This window comes from Salvelinus sp. IW2-2015, linkage group LG1 (genome assembly GCF_002910315.2).
Source record: "Salvelinus sp. IW2-2015 linkage group LG1, ASM291031v2, whole genome shotgun sequence".
NCBI classification, from domain to species: domain Eukaryota; kingdom Metazoa; phylum Chordata; class Actinopteri; order Salmoniformes; family Salmonidae; genus Salvelinus; species Salvelinus sp. IW2-2015.
The window spans coordinates 5,248,546-5,265,837 of record NC_036838.1 but is presented as its reverse complement, the minus strand read 5'-3'; the positions used below and the strand labels follow the sequence as shown (position 1 = coordinate 5,265,837).

The window sequence follows — 17,292 nt, the reverse complement described above, 5'->3', positions numbered from 1 at the left end:
GTGTAATCAATTTTCACGTTGTCTCCGGGACGTGTGTGTGTTGTCTGGCCCAGCAGTCTGTCTGTTGGGGACTGGTAAGTGTGACAGTGTATGTGACAGACTGGCTTTTCCTGGCAGTATCATGACGCTGTCAGTACTTAGTGCACTTCCCCCCAGCCTCCATACATAACTCCATGGTGAGACTGGTTCCACTACCCACCCTGCTATCACTTTTCTTCTTTCCCTAAACAGACAGAATCACACAAACCACCAACTCTCTGACCTCATCCAGAACTAGTGTGTGTGTGTGTGTGTGTTGCGGTATGGGAATGGAAAGTGCCCCATCACCTGCTCCCTACTCCTCACCCTGCATAAATAATGACCGTTGAGTCTGTGGGATGTTGAAATGAGTGTGTGTCGTGACAGACACTGCAGACATTGAGAATGAGTGCATACCACAGCTTTGAGTAATGAGGTGGGCTTTGAGAGCAGTGCATTCCCCAGGACCGCCTGTGTAAAGGATACWCCCCCCCCCCCCCCAGTCTGTCCTCCCAGCGCCTGCAAGGGAAAATACCTTTCCTGTCTCTTGTCAGTATGGGGAGAGTTTTAGTTACGCTAATTTAGGTAGGCAATTGTTGTACGTGTGTAGTCTAGTAATGTGTTTCTGAGTCAATCGTTTTTTGTGGTGTTGGATACCAGACAGGTTGGATACCTTGACGATCATTTCCCCTTGGGGATTAATGAAGTACTATCTCTCATCTCGACTGTTACATTTCACCTGTCACTTTGTGGGCATAGGAAAGTAGCCTAGACACTGAGACACAGCAGTGATATGATGGAAGGAGACCCAGACACCCCTCCTCCATTTTGTGTCCTCACATTCTCCAGGGTCATCTATCTATCTGTCTGGGTCAGACTCTGGCCCAGACTCCTCCAGGCTCGTGGTGAGCTAAGAAGTCATGGAGGTCAGACTCATAGACTACGCTGGGGCTGCTACACCCTTACCTCAACATTCCCTTCCCCCCCCTCCATTGCTCCACTGTTCCACCCCTAATATCCCCCAATCAGCACCAGTGGTCTTGATGAGACCGGCCAACTGGGTACCTCCAGGGTCCAGAAACATCTCCTTGGAATGGCTTTCCACTCCTCTGGCTAATCTGTTGGGGCCTGGCTGGGTAGTAGCCTGCTATCTGGCTGCTGGGAGGGGATGGGGGGGTAGAACTAAGTGTAGCCTGTGTGTGTGTCATGTAGTTTTAGGCTTGGGCCGTATCCAGATTGTCATACCTTCATACCGACCTTGTGCCATACTGGGATATTCTGTAATATTGGCACTGAATACAAGGGGTGCAGTTTTCAAACACCACTGATACTCTGTAATCAAGAGGTTAGCAAAGCTAACAAGTAAATGTAAAATCCCATAGAGAATGCTAACTAAATGCTAACGAGCGCAGTGCGAACATTTTGTACAGTTTCTGACCTAAACTATACAATTAACTAAATATTATCCAGCAAGACTCTTGATCCAGGAGGGGATTCTCTGCTGTTAGCAAGTGAATGCTTGATTTTGGAAGAAGTTAACCACTTGGCTAACTAGCTACTAAATTAGCAAACCAAATGCAGAACTGCAGAGCATTTAGCACAGTTAACCTAATAGTTATAAGATATCTAGCTGGCAAACATTTAGTTGTGAATTCCATACTGTAATTAGATCACCTGGCGCATGCTGCAGAACAGTGAGTGACACAGAAGGCTCCGGTCTCTTGTCATTGTGTGCTTGTAAACAAACACCATGTGATTGGGGAGTACCGTAAGCTTCATAATACTGTGACGGGTGAAATGAAGAACGTAATGTTATTTTTCTCTTAACATATTGCACAAGTTGACTGCAGGTATTTACTTAAGTAGCTACAAATATTCCAATTTATTAAAAAACTTTTGTTGACGGTATTGGAAAAACATCCGGTGGCTTTTTCCAAATACCCCAGTATACAGTATATACGGTATACTGCTCAAACGGAGTTTCTATTGCTCCCAATAAGAACTTGGCAGTACTAGGAAGACATTCATGACTTTGGCCCACTTTGGCTCACCTGGACCCTATTACACCAGGAGAGAGAGAGATTTACAGAGATGGTAGAGAGAACTGTGTACGTGAGCGAGAGAGCTAGGCATAGTGCTGCTGAAACTCATCTTAGCTTCTCTTCTGGAAGCCATTGTGTGTTGGCTCTTGGCTGCGATGCTTACCTCAGGGATTCGCTCCGTATTGGAAAGAATGCTTGTCTGCTCAATATTTTACAAGGGAAGCCTCTTTAACTGCTCTCTCTGCTAGCTCGTAATGGGCGGACAGACTGACGTACAACAGGGGTTACCCAGGGCAACCATGAAGACGACAAAGTAGAGCCAAGCCAGAAATCCTCCAATAATTGAGCTGTTGAACATTCTGAGGGAGCACCATCCAAAAGTGAGGTTATCGCAAAAGAGGTCTGTGATTCAGAGCAGGAATCCAAGGTACTGGCAGGGGTCAGATTCCAAGCTAAAGTTGGTTCTCATTTCATAATAGCTGTCAGACTCCAAATACCTGGAGTGAAGGATTGAAATGGAGTGTAGCTTAGGCTATTTGTGTAGGCCTAAACAGGACTTTGCCTAGTCATATAGGTCTAACAGTGCCCCTATTTGACCCACATGCTGTCTCTTGTGCTTTTGGTTTTATTTAATATGTAAGCTCATAGGGTTTTCCCCCCCACACAGCTGCTTTGCGTTGTATTTAGAACTCCATAATATTGCTCTTCCATTGTACCACACCGATCATTTTACTCATCTAACGTTTCTTCTCTTCTCTTCCAGTGCTGTGTGCGAAGAACTTGTCAAAGAAAGACTTCTTCCGTGAGTAGTAACCAATTTTTTTTTGTATCAGTGCTATTTCTGTCCTCCCCCGTGCATTGGGATGGGATTGTCAGCTAGCTGGCTGGCTTTGAAGCCTTCAGTAGATGGAGTCCCATAGGAGCTCAGTCTGCCTGAAGTATTGGCTGACGAATACAGATTACAGATAGAACACATGATGCACATCGACGCTGGTCCCCGATGCTATCCAATGAAGTAGAAGAGCGTCGGTGATGAGCTAGTAATGCCTGACGCATGCTGTTATGACCGACACAGATGAGCAGCCATTAATGTCGTTTTAATAGTATTTTAATGTTACTCGGTCATTAGGCTGACTGTGAAAGGCTACCCGGTCGTTAACTGTGGAGTTTCTGTATCTTACTATCTTCACATTGGCTTTAAGCCAGAGGATCTGGTGTAGTTTTATATCATGGCGAGACGGAGATACTCGCCACAAATAAATACCTCTGGAACACAAAGCACAGGTACGTCCTCTTCGTAGGCTAATTATCATAGTGTAGGATTTTGGTAAATGAGAGCGAATTGGAACATTCTTTAGGCTTTACAGTTGCACATCTCCTTTGAATGTATTGGATTACTGTGGGCTTTAAGGCACAGTTTCCTGTAAATGACGCATTCTCACACACACACACACACACACACACACACACACACACACACACACACACACACACACACACACCTGCAGAGGGAAGTCCCTGCTTCCTCTGCCAGTATGGCATAGGGTTGAATGTGACTCAACAAGTTTGACCTGTGGGAGGTATCATTGCCTGGAGCAACACACACTCCTAACTATAGTCACACACAGTATGTCATTTCTATGGAGTCCGTGTGTGTGTATGCATACCAAGTTTCCGTTAGGAAAACTTGGTGCTGAACAACGTGACCGGCAAGATTTTAATTTCCCGGCCATCCATATGCGTAACTCATTAGAGCATCCACCCACGGGGCTCAAAATCACATTTTAGATTATTGTAATTCTTCTCAACAGAATATAAAAGAGCCTGTAAATAAAGTAGAACAATGTTCTTGTACCAACGTGACGGGTTTTATTGAAAAGCGAAACATTACCCGTTGCATATTCATCCCTGCTATAAATCATCAATTAATATTTTATTTTTTTTAGATTGAAAGATTTAGTGTAGGAAAAACACAACTTCAAAATATCATATTTGTATAATATAATTTGCGAACGACCTGACCTATAGGCTATTTGTATGAACACTTTCATTAATAAATAGCAAAACACAGCTGTCTTCAAATACAATCTAGCCTTTCTAATTTAATTTAGCCTAGGCATGAACATTTTAAGTAAGCCTAATAACTAACTAAACATGGCTTTCTACGAAAACCAGGGCCGGCCGGTCGGTCATGGCAGTTTTTTTTGTCAAATTAACTTCAGATTTGACTTTTGGTAGCAAGTTGGGAAAATTAGGTTAATGTTAGGGAAAGAGTTAGGGTTAGCTAAAATACAAAACAATTCAACTTCTGACTTTAATTTGACAAAAGTTGGATCTCTTCTAGTCATGACTGGGCCGGGCCGCACCACTCCCCATTCCCGCTGTAAATCAGCACCACAGCAGTGGAAAGAGGATCCGCTAGGCGGCCACAAAATGAGAAATCGTCAAACTGATGTTGAACAATCAAATTTGATATGTAAATAAATCAAAATGTATTAAGGCTGGTTCATTGCGAGGAAGCTTATTACAATGCTAATGTGAAACGAGGCCCGCGCCATGCATTTATGAAAGCACTTGGTTCCAAAGCTCAAATGATATCGCACTCTATACGGTTCTCCTGGATGATGTTAATAAATGTTATGTTTATTGTAATTTGAACTATCGTGAGGTCGTGTCACGTGTGATATACGTGGATTTATTGAGACCTCTGTTTCCTATATGCAGTTGGCTGCCTAGTGATTGCAACATTGTAACTCTCCGATGTGAATAGTTGGCAACAACATTTAGTTTCCAAATACTACTGAATAAGCTCAACTGAAATACACATCATTACTCTAGTCTATCAATCCATTCCAAGTCTTTATACTATACATGACACGAGCGGGATATGTTGATCTTGCGTAGGTCGGTAGCAGTGTGTGTGTGTACCGTCCCTTATCAGATTTCCAGAGTCTAATAGACTGGCGTGGACAGACATGCTTCTGAGCTGCTCGCACAACTACATGTACACACAATATTTCCTATGTATGTTATCTGAATGAGTCACAGTGTAAATAAAGGTCCGTTGACAATGAATGTTTTGTATGCCGTCTTATGACTCAGCTGTTGTATTTGAGTGCAGTTCAATAGAAACTATCATTTTGACGCGCGCATACCTGTCCTGCATTTTGGCTCCAATTTCAGCTATAAGCTATAAAAAGAGTTGCACACTCTATATATAAACTCCACAGTAATTTATTGTGTAAATCACCAACGTGTCAGCATCACCTCGAAGGATGCACGGTGATGCTGAAACGTTGGTGATTTACCCAATAAATTACTGGGAGTTTATATATAGAGTTTGCGACTCTCTTTATTTTTATAGCTTAAAGTTTATTCGCCGTTAGTCAGCACCTTTTACATTAAAATCATTTTCTCTGGGTGTGCGCCAGCTCATGTTTTCTATCCAATTTCAGCTATAACATATCTTCATGTTAGATAATTWATATTATGTGAATTTAGGTCTGTTCATAGTCATTGTTTCTATGCCATCAGCTTGTGAATACAGTTACCTAGAAACTTATTCAGGCACACATCCTCCATTTTGTCTCCAATTGCAACATAAAATCTCCATTTCATATCAACACTTTTRCCATGCTAGATAAATGAACCATACTGTGAATATAGTTCCATTGACTCCATTGTTTCTATGCCATCCACAGTTGTGAATACAATCCTCCATTTTGGCTCCTCCTCCACAGGGCTGCCTGACCCCTTTGCCAAAGTGGTGGTGGACGGCTCGGGGCAATGCCACTCCACGGACACCGTGAGGAACACGCTGGACCCCAAGTGGAACCAACATTACGACCTGTAAGTCACCAGGGAAGACTCTAAACTGGTGGACCACCTTAGACCTATAAACCCTTMTTCACCATGTCTTCCTAGTTCCAGCTTGTCTCAGCAAGGTGGAATTTATCCTTTCAGATCTTCAAAAGTGCCTATGTAGGAAGTAGTAGCATAACCTCGTCCGCAGGAGGAACGTCTGGCGTGTGTATGGACTAGGGTCTGGAATTGGTGGAACTCACTGTCATCTCCTGAAGAAACCACTTTATATAATGGATGCCAAAGAACCACAGACAACTGCTAACGCAACCTCCCATGTTGACTATGGTTTTCAACGTTATCACACTGTTCTGGTTTCATTGACTAAGCTGTGGCGTCTCCATGTGCTGCTATGATAAGCGTGCGAGGAATGCAGCAGGCTACCCTCCCTTCCCGTGCTAATGTGCAGGAACACCCACCATAAACCATTTGAGGCCTTTTAACTGGGCGGCTGCACGCTCACTCTAAGGCTAGTCTGAAATGGCACCCTGTTCCCTATGTAGTGCACTACTTTTGACTAAAGTCCTGGTCAAATGTAGTGCACTTTATAGTGAATAGGGTGCCATTTCAGACGCAACTCTAGTCTAACCATTGCGACTGTCCGACTGAATATTTGGACTGAAATGAGCCATGTGTTGTGAATGTTGAGCAGCAAGCTTTACATGCTCTTCTAGGGAGTAATCGCCACCGGACCCAAAGGACCTACTGGCAATGCGTTACAGGAGAGGGATGTAAAGGGAGGGAGCGGGTGAGGAGAAAGCTAGACATGGGGAGAGAGGTGTGTGTGTGTGTGTGTTACAAAAGCATTGGGAAACTATGCAGAGATGTGGGTGTCTTGGCACCAAACCACTATGCACAGATTGAATAATACAGGGAATGTAGTTACATCATCAATTAGGTCCCCAAGAAAGAAAAGAACAAAAAAAACATAAGTTTGGCACTGCAGCGGGAAGGCATATTTGCTAGCTTTGCGCACACATGTAGATGTCTCTGTCCATCTCTCGCTGTGTGTCTATTTTTCTGTGTGTGTTTGCACACCTGCCCCCCCCGCCATGCTTGTCTTCAAACACTCGCCTCTCCACTGGTCCTGGGGGAGTCTCCCCTGCCAGTGACCCCTGACCCCAGGGCTCTGTCACAGGAAATGGCTGACATGACAAGTAGCACAGTTACAGATGGAGCCTTCAGCCCCAGCCTCAGCCTGTTGGCTGGCAGGTTGCCATTGCTCTCCACACCTCCCTCCACACCAGGCCAAGCTAAGTGCTCAGCACACAGCCTACCCAGCAGCCCCCTCTCTGTGGGTCTGCTACTGTAGTGTAGCCCTCTGGACTACAGACCATTACAGTTACTGCAGAATACATCCTTCATCCGCCCTATGTGCACATTCATGGAAGGTACTGGTGTGCGAAATACACCAATCCAATGCTTTTGGTTTGAAATGCATGGGGTTGAGTGTATGAGTGTACACTTTGAAGAAATAGGGCACAGTCAAGGAGTGTGTGACACACCCATTGACTAGTGCTTGTGTACTGCAAAACAGGCTGAGTTTTGTCGTTGCAGTTTTCACTAATAGTCATTGATTTTGCAATTTACAGCGTAACTTATGTAGCTATACGTTTGTAGCCAGAGGCCATTAAACCAGAAAAGAGAGGGCTGTCAAAACATGTATTAGTTCAGACGGTGTTTGGAGCTTGAGGAGCATACATTCTGCCTCGCTCTGTTTTCATATTCGGTGCGTCTAGCGCCTGCAGCAGGGCAGGCTGCATTAGAGACTGCCAGGTGATGGAGCTCCCAATGGGATGCTAATGCACTGTATATCCCTTAGGCAAGCTAGAGACGTCATGAATAGTAACGGGGTTGTTTTAGAGCACAAGGCCCGTAAGCGCTGTCGCTGCCCTCTGTAGGAACCAATGTGGGTGAATATGTGACCCATTTTAGCTTCATACTGTATGTTAGAGCCCTTGATCGATTTATACAGTAGAAGGCGATATTTCATATTTCTATAGAGAAGTTAATTGATACAATTGACGGTTGTACTTTTCAGAGGCCTTGATTTGGGTTTTCACCATTCACACTCCTCCTCTCACTGCACCGACCACGCTATCCTCCTCACCAGCCTCCTCTCTCTCCCTACCCGGTTCCCTAATCGCTCGTCCCTCGCGGCCCAGGAAACCCAGAGCAGGTGGCTGCCGTGCTGTCATCCCAGAAGGCAGAGCTGGTTTCGCCAGCCGCCAGGGGAGGAAGTGTGACGYTGTCGTCTGTCTGGGCCGTTGATTAGTCTAGATGTCTATATCTAGCCTCATTACTTCTAACCCAGTCTGAGCTGGGAGACTGGCGTGACTGGGCACCAAATGGCATGACTAGATGTCTCCCATTGTGCCACCCCAGCTCACCAGTCACCATTAGTCACAAACCAGTGAATTGGCTAACTTGTTGCATCATCAGCCTAGAAACTAATCGAAGGCCGGTTAAGTGTTCCACCCTAATGAGGTAAGGGATTTGGAAGAGTAAACTGATCCGAGATCTGATTGGCCTACTTACACCCACTGGAAATGAAAAGCTCTTCAGACTAGCTAGACTGAGGCTCTGTAAGTATTACTTACCATACTGTGGTATTATCATATAGCTATACTTAGCCGTATGCACGGACAAGTGGGTTTTCTTCTCTCTCTCTGTTTTTTTTCTCCTCCTTAATTTGCTGCGGTAAGCACTGTTCTAATCACGGGCTCTACCTGCAAAGCCAGACTGCACATGGTTTCACAAATGCGTGTGTGCGCGCGCGCTTGTGTGTGAACGTGTGTTTATCACGGTGTGTGTGTGTGTACACGTGTGTCTTCCTCAAGTCATTTTGACTGAGGAAATTGTGTTTACCTGTCCTCATTTTCAAAGCCCCAGACGCTAGGTCACTGTCTGGTCTGCTCTCTCATTTCCCCTTAAACCCAGCCTGGTTTTGCAACACACACACACTCCAAATCATGTTGTTGGCCCATGCATTACCACCACAGTGTAGAGGTGGAGTGGCTTGGTTTGAAGCCTTTATCCAAATCTAGATCAGACAGCAGGTGGAAATTTCAACCCACAATGCATGCAAGGCTTTTAATATGAAGAAGAAAAAAACAGATTAGATTTAATGTGCTTAGATTAAAGTTTTATTTCATTTCTGTCCATCACTCCTTTAAAGACGGAACTATGCAAAAAGACATACTCCTCAATGGCAGCATTTATATCGTCCACAGACGTCAGTTGCCAGTGATATTAGTATCAGATATTTGAGCTGACTTGTCTATTGACAAAAGGAGACACTGTGTGAGCAAATRTGAAAACTGACTAGACAACCTCTTCCCACTCACTTTAACAGTTTGGGCCATGTGCATTTTCTATGTGCGCTCTGGGAAACCCTTCTCCTGGAAATCCTTCATGATATATACGTACCCATGGAGGAGGGCTGAGTTGGCAGCAGTGTTGGGAAAGCTGTAATTAGACCAGTCAGTGTGTGTGTTACTGTAAGTGCTGTCTGTCTGGGAGACTGTGGGGCAGGAGAGAGAGGGGAGACGAGGGGTTCTCCTCTCTCTGATTAATGATGACTAGGCTGACCTTATAGCCAGACAAGCAGCTTCATCGTCGTCATCGTGGACAGTTGGCACACTGTAATCAGAGTCATTTAGACCTCAGAACCCCTCCATACGTTCTGTGATGTGTCTTTGTGTACACACTTGTTTCTTTAGTAGGTCATCCTCTTCGGTATGTATGTATGTATGTGCAGGTGTGTGTATGAGATGTATGTCTCTCCCTATTAGCTTCGCTGTTACCCTGGGATAATGACTCGGCACTCCAAAAGCACACTGATGGGCCTCAGTGTTATAAGTGATGCATTTAAAGATCTTATAAGATGCATATTAAAGCGACTACCTCGCTCACATTCACACACACACACACACACACACACACACACACACACACACACACACACACACACACACACACAGGTACATRGGTTGGTCTGTTATGTATTTAGTGACTCATATTAAAGGGACTGTGTCTCTATCATCCACAGGTACATTGGGAAGTCTGACTCCATCACCATCAGTGTGTGGAACCACAAGAAGATTCACAAGAAGCAGGGGGCCGGCTTCCTGGGCTGTGTACGCCTTCTCTCCAACGCCATCAACCGCCTCAAAGACACCGGTTGTAAGTGTGTGTGTGCGTTCAAGCATGTATTAGAGCAATAATTAATTTGTGCCCGTGTACATTTTAGTAAATATGTATGTGAATGTGCTTTACACAGTGTGTGTCTGTCTAGCGGTGGTCTGTCTAGTGTGAGACAGCAAAAAACCTCCCAACGATGACTCAAACCCAGACACACATTCCCCCCTTGATTCATCATTATTCCACTCCGAGTACGCAACGCATGATCTGATTTATAGACCACATCAAAGGCAAGACAGGTTTCTGTCCTGCCCCACTGCCTAGAAGGCCCTATTACTTACACACACACACACACACACACACACACACACCTGCCATTAAACCCTATTGATTGACGTCCATCTGGGAGTCTGGCACTGTCGCTGCCCCGCTCTGCCCGCTCCCTCCCTGGGTATCAGGTGCCAGTCTGGCTGGCTAGGGCACGGAGCTTGTTGGCGCTGCCTGGCCTGGTGAGACGGATGCCATCGAGAGCGGGATAGGGGGCTCCTGGGAGTTGGGAGTCTCGCCCATGCCTGGCGGTGCCAGCTCAAACACACTCCCTGGGGTTTCCACCTCTAGCGTGAAGGGAAACACACACACACACACCCGGCCTGCTGTCTCTTCAGACACAGACTAACTGTATGTGAAGTAGACGTGCTGTCTCCCTTTTCTACTCTTGCAGTGACTGCTTCTTTATGAGTACTTACTGGAAAGTCTATTTCCTTTGTTTTACCTGGCTTGTTAGCCGTTAGCTGCTGCATTCAGACTGGGTCCCACCCCGGCTGCTAGCATTAGCAGTGAACAACCGTAGGTATAGAGCATTGCTCTTTTCAGCCACGCTATAACAGTTAACGGTTAAAGATGCTAGCTAGGCTGTTAAACTAGCTGTCTCCACTTACAGTATATTGCCTATGATATGATGTAGTCCTAATTGTACATCTAACTGCCCTACTTTCCTCACCCTCCGTCTATAGTATATCTGTATAACTATCTATACCACTCAGCGGTTTTCTCCCTAAGTGGTGAGAGTCCTCTAGAACTTGTCAGTCAGACAGTGTGGCACTGAAGCCAGTCAGTCAGTATGGGTAGATGCTGCTGATGTGGACAACAAGTGGACAACAAGGGAGACAGGCTGTCGCAAAGCACCAGTCCTCACATAACCTGCCCCCGCCTGCCTGTCTGTCTGTGGTCCAGCCACCACAGTCTCTAGGGGCCTCTTCTTCTTCTGCTGCCGCGCCGTTTCCTAACAGTCTGGCCCGGTACAGCTCTCCAACTTCCTGTACTGCAACTTACTGTAGCATCACACACACACGCACGGACACTAACCTCAGAGCCCTTTGTCCTAGTTAGAATCCTGAGGCCTGCCATTTGTAAACTTTTTGTTGTCTTATTTTACCACAGTTTATGTAAACTGCTTTTGGTGCGTCTGTGATGGTGGACAGTATGTATAGAATGTATACATGGATCAATCATTTTAGTGTTATATCGTCTGCACGGTCTGGGTGGCAAGACTTGTATACAGAGAGACGTATACTGTTGATACACTGGTAATTAAGCCTACATATGTTGTGTAGACAGTGTCTTTTTTTTCGTGGTATATTTGGTTCCCGTACCCTTTGTATTCCCCTGCTCTTTCCTTTCGTCTGAGCCTGCCCCCCCCCCCGTCGCCCTTTCCTTTAGTTTTTTAAATGCACCTCAGATGTTTGCAGGGCCAGGATACAGTTTCACTTAGTCTCTTTTTTTTTTACTCCTCTGAAAGCTGCTTACTATTCCAGCCTTGTAACCCCTAGGCCGTCCCTGTTTAGTCTAGACACGTATCCGGAACAGATCCCCAATCCACAGTACAGTGCTGTCTGTCAGGAAGACACCCCCCCCACCACCACCTGTCTCCCGTAGTCTGGAAACAACCTAGGGTGTGCTCTCACTTTCTGCTCCCCCTGACCCAGACCAAAGAGTTAGCTAATAGGAGCTGACATATGTCTAGGATGTTTTGGGATGAGTAGAGGGAGAGCAGCTATGGCTGATCTGGGATCAGGGCTTAACCTGCACTGTGAAATGGAGACCCCTTTATTAGTGTAGGCCTCCTTCCTTTGGCTGACGGTCTTGATCGTAGGCAGATTTGATGTGGTGTTCTGACTATCTTAGTCGTCATCTGTTCATATTTCTCTTGTCGTCCAAGGTATTCACGTTTTCTTCACCTCTTGTTTTGAAGGGAAAGTGGTATGTTGTATGAGGATTGTGTTTTAACCCTTATTTTACCAGGTAAGTTGACTGAGAATGCATTCTTATTTAAAGCAACAAGCTGGGGAATAGTTACAGGGGAGAGGAGGGGGGGATGAATGAGCCAATTGTAAGCTGGGGATGATTAGGTGGACATGATGGTATGAGGGCCAGATTGGGAATTTAGCCAGAACACCGGGGTTAACACCCCTACTCTTATGATAAGTGCCATGGGATCTTTAGTGACCACAGGGAGTCAGGACACCAGTTTAATGCCCCTCCAAAAGATGGCACCCTACACATGGAAATGTCCACAATTACTGCCCTGGGATCTTTTTTTAAACCAGAGGTAAAGAGTGCCTCCTACTGTCCCTCCAAACACCACTTCCAGCAGCATCTGGTCTCCCATCCAGGGACCAACCCTGCTTAGCTTCAGAGGCAAGCCATCAGTGGGATGCAGGGTAGTATGCTGCTGGCTGGTATGATGTTGCTCTTGTGGTGATGACATAGCAGTATTGTAATAGCAGTGTTTGTCTTGTGCTTACTCAATGCTAAGGCCAGACAGATATAATTCCATTAAGCTTTAGAAATTCCCTTGGGGAATAATAAGTTATTCTTTGCTCATTCAATTGTTCTCTTCTAACCCCACAGATCAGAGACTGGACCTGAACAAGCTGGGCCCCAATGACAACGACACAGTGAGAGGCCAGATAGTTGGTGAGTACATCTGTGCAGTGCTATGGACCGCACACAAGTACGCACACACAAAAACACACTTTGGCCTGAGGAGCAGAGGTGTGGTTCTGTCTGACACAACCGCAGGTCTGGTGGATGTTTCGCRACTATCATCGGACTGTCTGAAAGGAAAGCCATGACTGTCTGAGTAGCTCGTCGTCTCGTTTCTAAGTAAAACCACCTTTGACCTCTTAGGTTTCCACGGAGTCTGTTTGCACAACACAGACGGAGCTCTCTGGATCCGGTGTCACAGTACTCTGGGTTTACCTCACCACACACTGCTTTTAGTGTTGGAGATCTTTTCCAGACTGTGACCTGACCAGGAAGAACTCTGAGCCCCAGTTCACCTAGGGTCGAGAGTTTCCCTTGGTCAGGTTACGATTAGGATAATCTCATTCTTAGTTATACAGCATTGCATGATATTGGTCTAACTGCTGCTGTTGTCTCCTGTCTCCAGTGAGTCTACAGTCCAGAGACCGTATCGGCACAGGAGGCCCCGTGGTGGACTGCAGCCGTCTGTTTGATAATGATTTACCTGATGGGTAAGGCTTCCGGATGTTTCTTAAGACTAAAGCTACATTATGTACCAGTTTGCATGTATCCAATGAGAGAGGCTCTGCATGGCCAATCCGGTGTCTGCGTTGGCCGTACAGCCTTTTAAGTCAGGGCATTCATACTTATTTCACTTTGTGTAGCAGAGCTGTTGAGCAGAACTGTTGTCAAGGAAGTGAGTTTGTGTTTATACAGGACATCCTGCCCCCACCTACCATCAACCAGTCATGTCAATGTTATACGGAACCCTCTGCGTTGTTACAGAATTTGTGAGGGGCTCGATTTGGCCTCTGCAAGCCGGATTGCCGGATCAAGCATAAATCAGCTATTAGATTTACATCGTTTTCTTACGTAGTTATTTGTTATTGTATAAGGTTTAGCTTGAACGTTGATCTGAATCTGGTTGGAATAGGGGCATATTGAATCTGGTTGTATAAAAACAATTCTAATGCATATGGAAATACTTGTTCCTTGGTCTGTTGCTCACTGTGTCTATCTTCCTGTGTGTCTGTCCGTCTGAATCAGCTGGGAGGAGCGGAGAACAGCCTCTGGTCGGATCCAGTACCTTAACCACATCACACGCACCACGCAATGGGAGAGGCCCACCCGGTACGTCAACACACACACACACACACACACACARACATACARACACCTACCTTTGCACCAGATGGAATCTCCCTCGGAAGCTACTGACCCTGGAGTGCAGCCAACATCCAGCAGACCGTTTGTTCACACACTGAGTACCAAAGGTCAAATCCATCATCTGTAATTTACATAAATAGTCCAGACATTCTTTATAATACAACACATCATCAACCTCCCTCTTCACCTCTGGCCTGTTTATTAGTCTATCTTCCTTACGTTGCCCTTAAAAAGGGCACCCAACCTCTCCCATCTAAGTCCTAAGGGAAACCGTTGCTTATATGCCACAACAACCTCAAGCTTGTCTGGTAGTATATTGTGCCTTGCTGCCCCAGAAAATTGGCCGTCCATGCACTATTGTAAAAGGAAAACAAACCAGTCACTGGGCAGCCTAATGAGTGAGTTCCTATCAATTTCCTGAAAGGCTCAGTCCCATAAATAGAGCCAGCCAGGTTTGGCTTGGCCCACCTTTCTCCTGGAACAACTGTTGCCTTCCTTACTTGGCCCCTGTATCAGTGGAGCCAATAGGGAAGTAAGCAAACAAATAAATGACCCCTCTGGAGCTGGCCTTCCTATTTTTCTTTAAGCTGGCTGGGGAGGGGTGTGCTGTGGGATTGGGTTAGGGGAGAGGAGGTGGTTGAGGCAGGGGTTAAAGCGGGGGGGGGGGGGGGGGAGTTGTCGAAGGAGAACAAGGCGTCAGCGGTCCTGGATGGCCAGACAAAGTGGTCTGGGGGAGTGGAGGGGGGGCTCTCGTCTCCTCTCCTTTTCTCGCTCCCTTTGACCAGTCATCTTATCAGTTGCTTTCCTGCCACTCTCATGGACTAGACGCACTGATGAGAGGACGTAACCATGCAAAGTCATCTTATAATAGACCGAAGGGCTAGATCTCCAGGCAGGGGGACAAACAGTCTGACGCCGTCACACGTTTACACACACACACACACACACACACACACAAACAATACCCATCAAATGTGCACACTTTCTTAGATATTATTTCAACCTTTGTGTCCCCCCCCCCCTTTCCAGGCCGGCGTCTGAGTACTCCAGCCCCACCGGGCGGCCCCTCAGCTGTGTGGTGGATGAGAACACGCCGGTCATGACACCCAACGGGGCGGCCATCGGTGTGCTGCCCAGCAGTGGCAGTGACCCGCGGGTCCAGGAGAGACGCGTCCGCTCCCAGAGACACAGGAACTACATGAGCAGGACCCACCTCCACACCCCGCCGGACCTGCCAGAGGGATATGGTGAGACGCACACAAAAACATACCGGCATACAAAGACCTGCACACAAKCATGTACACTAACACACACACACACACGTTCACATAACTAATGTATACACACTAATTTTCACACTGCCTGACCTGCCTAGAGGATATGGTGGTCAGGTGATGTGGTTACAGACACACACACACACACACACACACACACACTAGCCTACAAACCCGCATGACCTACCCAAGGGATATGGAGAGGGCAGAGGACAGGGGTGCAGTCACACACAACACCCTCTGCTTGACCTACCTAAGGGATATGTGTACAGTTACTCATTATCGAGGAGAGAGAGAGAGACACGCTTGCTCACTCAGCCAGCATGATATGCCAAAGGCTTCTGTAAGCACAGTCATATGCTTACATAAACACACCTCAACTGACCTGACTCAGAGCTACAATGTCACACGAACACACACACACACGTACGCACACATGAACGCACACACTGTAATTATCAATGAAAGGAATTCATGGACCCTGCAGTATCCATGTACAGTTGAAGTCGGAAGTTTACATACACTTAGGTTGGAGTCATTAAAACTTGTTTTTCAACCACTCCACAAATTTCTTGTTAATCGCTTCTCTCTCCCGGATCCGGGATCCTCCTCATCAAAAAAGCTGACTAGCATAGCCTAGCCTAACGGGACAGGGATATCATATAATTTCATGAAATCACAAGTCCAATACAGCAAATGAAAGATAAACATCTTGTGAATCCAGCCATCAGTTCCAATTTTTAAAATGTTTTACAGCGAAAACACAATATGTATTTATATTAGCTAACCACGATAGCCAAACACACAATGGCATATTTTCACCATGTTTCCACCGCATAGGTAGCTTTCACAAAACCCACAAATAGAGATAAAATTAATCACTAACCTTGAACAACTTCATCAGATGACAGTCTATAAACATATGTTTACAATACATTTATGTTTTGTTCGAAAAGGTGCATATTTGAGGTATAAATCGTAGTTTTACATTGCAGCACATCCACAAATAGCACCAAAACAGCCAGAATAATTACAGAGAGCAACGTGAAATACATATAAATACTCATCATAAAACTATTATGAAAATACATGGTGTACAGCAAATGAAAGATAAACATATTGTGAATCCAGCCAATATTTCCGTTTAAAAAAAAAAAGTGTTTTACAGCGAAAACACACATATATATTTCTATTAGCTCACCAACAATAGCCAAACACACAACGCCATTATTCACCGCCAACATAGCTTTCACAAAACCAGCAATAGAGATAAAATCGATCACTAACCTTTGGACAACTTCATCAGATGACAGTCTTACAACATCATGTTATACAATATTATATGTTTGTTCGAAAATGTGCATATTTAGAGCTGCAAATCGTGGTTTTCTTTGTGAATACGTAGCCACATGCACCAAATGTCCGGAGATATTTGGACAGTCACCTAATCTAACCAAAGAACTCATCATAAACTTTACTAAAAAATACATGTTATACAGCAAATGAAAGTACACTGGTTCTTAATGCAACCGCTGTGTTAGATTTTAAAAAATAACTTTAGTACAACATACAGCATGCAATATTGTGAGACAGCGCCCTACAATTCTCCGCCTTGTTGGAGCCATAAAACACAAAAATACGAAATAACATCATAAATATTCTCTTACCTTTGTTGATCTTCCATCAGAATGTTGTGCAAGAGTCCTAGTTCCAGAATAAACATTGTTGTGTTTTAGAATGTCCATTTCTTCTGTCGAGTTTTA

At 45.4% G+C, this 17,292-nt stretch overlaps 1 pseudogene; it reads left to right on the top strand.

Moving 5' to 3' along the window:
- Nucleotides 1–17,292, top strand: part of LOC111953074 (E3 ubiquitin-protein ligase SMURF2-like) — an 80,377-nt pseudogene that overhangs the window by 26,405 nt on the left and 36,680 nt on the right.